Source organism: Myotis lucifugus, unplaced genomic scaffold, assembly GCF_000147115.1.
Source record: "Myotis lucifugus unplaced genomic scaffold, Myoluc2.0 scaffold_3949, whole genome shotgun sequence".
In the NCBI taxonomy this organism is placed as follows: Eukaryota; Metazoa; Chordata; class Mammalia; order Chiroptera; family Vespertilionidae; genus Myotis; species Myotis lucifugus.
In genome coordinates this window covers 1-3,558 of record NW_005874997.1, presented here as the reverse complement: position 1 = coordinate 3,558, position 3,558 = coordinate 1, and the positions used below count along the sequence as shown (strand labels likewise).

At 53.1% G+C, this 3,558-nt stretch overlaps 1 long non-coding RNA gene across 1 annotated transcript; it reads right to left on the bottom strand.

Moving 5' to 3' along the window:
• Positions 1 to 1,448: 1,448 nt before the first annotated feature.
• On the bottom strand, positions 1,449 to 3,385 carry LOC111824673. The gene is made up of 3 exons (XR_002827766.1): positions 3,214 to 3,385; positions 2,948 to 3,125; positions 1,449 to 1,827 (listed from the first exon to the last, which is right to left on the bottom strand). It is a non-coding gene; the product is annotated as an uncharacterized LOC111824673 (long non-coding RNA).
• Positions 3,386 to 3,558: the final 173 nt, after the last annotated feature.

Genomic DNA, 3,558 nt, shown 5'->3' with positions numbered 1-3,558 from the left:
TGGGGTAGGAGGCAGGGAGACCTGGCGGCTGAATGGAGAGTGCTCAAGCCACAAGGAGGGGCTCCTGGGGACCGCTTGTTCCATGGTCCCAATACACAGATGGGGAAATAGAGGTTCGAGGAGGGGAGGACATGCCCTGTCCATGCAGTGAACTGGTGACATAGGAGAGGAATGAAGTCACAAGGGAGCAGGCAGGAGATGGGAAGGAGCCCCAAAGCCAACCTGAGGAACGGCTGCTTGGCGGTGTCCATGGAGGAGCCGACGCCGCCCCCTGCCCTGGTCTGTGAGCTGGAGCCAGGTCGGGGCGTCATCTCCAGCCATGGCTGCCCTTTGAATTCACCTTTAGACTGTGCAGATTAATAGTCCCATCCATCTTCCTCCCAACAGGCTCCAGAGGTCTGGCAGGGACCGTCTGTGTGGTCCGGGAGGAGCCAGGGCGCAGTGACAACCGGAGGCCGGGCTGGTCTAATGGGCCCCGTGTACCAGCCAAGCCGCTCGGATCATTGGGATCCAGCAGAGGCTGTTTCCATCCGTATTAATGAGGTTGGGTTTTGTTTGTGACATGCCTTTAAAGATGTTTTTCATTGAGGTATAAAATGCATAAGAGTGTGGAACTTGAATGAACAGCTCAATGACATTCTCACATAGCTACATCCATGTAATTCCCTGCCCCCCCCCCCATGTCGAGGCACAGGCTATTCCTAGCCCCCTCGGGGCTTCCCGTGTGTCCCTTTCCAGTCAAAATTACCTTCCCCAAGGGTAACTCTATTCTGACTCCTACCATCATCAGTTAGTTTTGTCTGTTCTTGGCTTTCATATAAATGGCATCGTAGAGGGTATGGCCTGTGGCAGATTGCAATTTCCAGGGACGGTTGCAGCTCTCCCTCCATTCCTCTTCTCGCCTTGTGACATGGACACTCCTCCCATAAGGTGAGTGGCTCTGTGTCCTCTCCCCTTGAATCTGGCTGGACCTTTGTGACAGCCTCTACTAAGAGAGGACGGTGGCAACGATGCTGTGTGGCTTCTGAGTAGATCACAAAAGGGCCACGTACTTCCACCCTGCTCTCTTGTGAGACTTAATCTTGGGACCCGGCCGCCACGCTAGGAGGAAGCCCAAGCAGCCTGTGGAGAAGCCCACATGAGAGGAATCCAGGGCCCGGGCTGAACTCCCAGCCAACAGCCAGCAGCCACCTTCCAGCCAGGTGAGTGATCCATCTTGAAAGTGGACCCATCAGTCCCCGTTGAGTCGCCCACTGATGCCTTACTGAGCAAAGACAAACCACCTCCAGGTTCAACCTAAACTGTATCTCGTGAGCAAAATCAACAGTGGTCTTTGTTGTATGCCACTCGGCCTGGAGTAGCATCTTATACAGCAGCGGATCTTTGACATACGAACTATAAGATTTTAAGTGGAACAGTGATGTTCAAATAAGTCTTTTATCCTTGGATTCAATGAAAGACTCAACACAAATTGGCTTACGGGACAAAATAAAGATAGAAAAATGATGTGTTGGTTTTCATGATGGAAAAGTTCAAAGGGGGGTTGCTGGGGCTGCTATGACAACATACCACAGACTTGGGGGCTTACGCAACAGAAACCTATGCCTCCCAGTTCTAGAAACCAGAAGTCCAAGATCAAGGTTGGCAAGCCAACTCCTTCTGAGGCCGAGAGGGGGAGCCTGGTCCTCTCTCCTTGGCTTGTGGCCGTCTTCCTCCCGTGTCTTCACATCACCTTCCCTCTGTGTCTCCACACCCCAGAGCCCCCTTTTTACAAGTGCTGGGGTTCTTGCTCCAGCATGAAGAAGGGTTCAGCAATCTGGAGAAGGGCTGTGTGTAACTTAATAAAGAGTCCAGAGATGAAGCATAATTTTGAAAGGCATTTGGGGGTCCAAGGAGCCTAGCTAAAGAAACTAAGATCTCGTTAGTCTCAGGACCCCTTGCTATTTATTAACACAAATTGTCCTGAGGCGAGGTGGAGATATACACTTCAAAGGGTCAGGTTTCTGTATACACAATCCATTGTCAGAATGGGGAGAATTAGCCTACGGCTGTTCAGGTGTTTGGCCAGTAGGAGGCAATAACATGTAGATTAAGATGCCCTGAGCTGTCTGGCAGCAAGCAATCATCCCTTTTCAGGTTTGGGGACATGCCCTTCAGCCACTCCAGATGATTCAGCCCTTGCTGACATGCTGGAATTGGCTTCCAGCAACAAGGACACCGATCATATTGCCTCAATTAAGCATCCCCCTTCCTCCAGTATGACCCCAACCAATGGCACCTGCAACAAGCCCATTTCCAAATGAGGTCACATTCGGAGGCTCTAGCAGTGGCTCTCAACCTTCTGGCCCTTTAAATACAGTTCCTCATGCTGTGACCCAACCATAAAATTATTTTCGTTGCTACTTCATAACTATAATGTTGCTACTGTTATGAATCGTTATGTAAATATCTGATATGCAGGATGGTCTTAGGCGACCCCTGTGAAAGGGTCGTTCGACCGCCAAAGGGGTCGCGACCCACAGGTTGAGAACCGCTGGGGGATAGGACTTCAATATAGGAACCGGGATGGGGGATGCGACCCAAACCATAGTGGTGGCCAAGGGCAGGCCTTCCTGCTGCCACCCGCCTCTCTCCACCTCTCAGCTTTGCGTGTCCACCTTTGTCATCCTCAGGCCCCACGTGGTGCCTGGAGGCTCCAGCCCCACAGCTTGAGGTCTCAAGTCCCAGCAGAAAAGAGCTGCCTCCCTCCACTGCAGAGCCTCCTCCCATCTCATGCCCTCGGATTGGGCCCTGGAGCTGCACGGAGGTCCGTGACTGCAGCCCAGGAAGGCCGTGCTTTCACGGGTCAAGCCTGAGTCCCTGCGGATCCCAGGAGCAGGGTGGGCATCAGGGTTGCCCAGAAGAAGAGCGATGGGGCCCACGAAAGAGCCAAACAAGGAACACTCACCATGGAGACGGGGCCGTTTGGGCCAGAGCCGGTCGGCGAGCAGAAACGGAGAGAACAGCTGAATGGCTCCGGGCCGACCTCCCCGCGGCCAGCAGCACCTTGCAGGGATGGGTCCTGCCACCCCCTCATCTCGTGCGTCGCGGTCCTATTTGAAGAACGGAGTGCTCCAAAGCCAGCCCTGAAATTATAAGAAAGAAATAATATTTAAAGGCACTTACTAAAGATACGCCGAAGGCCCTGCCAATGTCAAGCAGCTGTGAGCAAACCTTAATTTGATGATCTACGTGTTAATGAATCCCAGACATGCAGATTAAATTCTCCTTAAAGCGCACGTGGTTTTAAAATGTATTTCTCTCCGGCGGATCTGGTTCGAAACGAGGTTAACAAAACACCTGCGAGGCAGGCCCGCTGATCGGGGGCCTGAAGCTGGTCTGGGAGCTGAAGCCCGGCCCTGGCTCCGGCCCCGGGGAGCTTGCAAGCTGGACAAGCGGAGAGACACATGGGAGACACGTTATATCCACACGGACCGGCACAAGCAAGGAGAGGCTGTGAGTGCAGCCTGGTGTGTGTGTTCTGTCACTTAGCAAATACCCAGCCACTGCGGGTGCCAG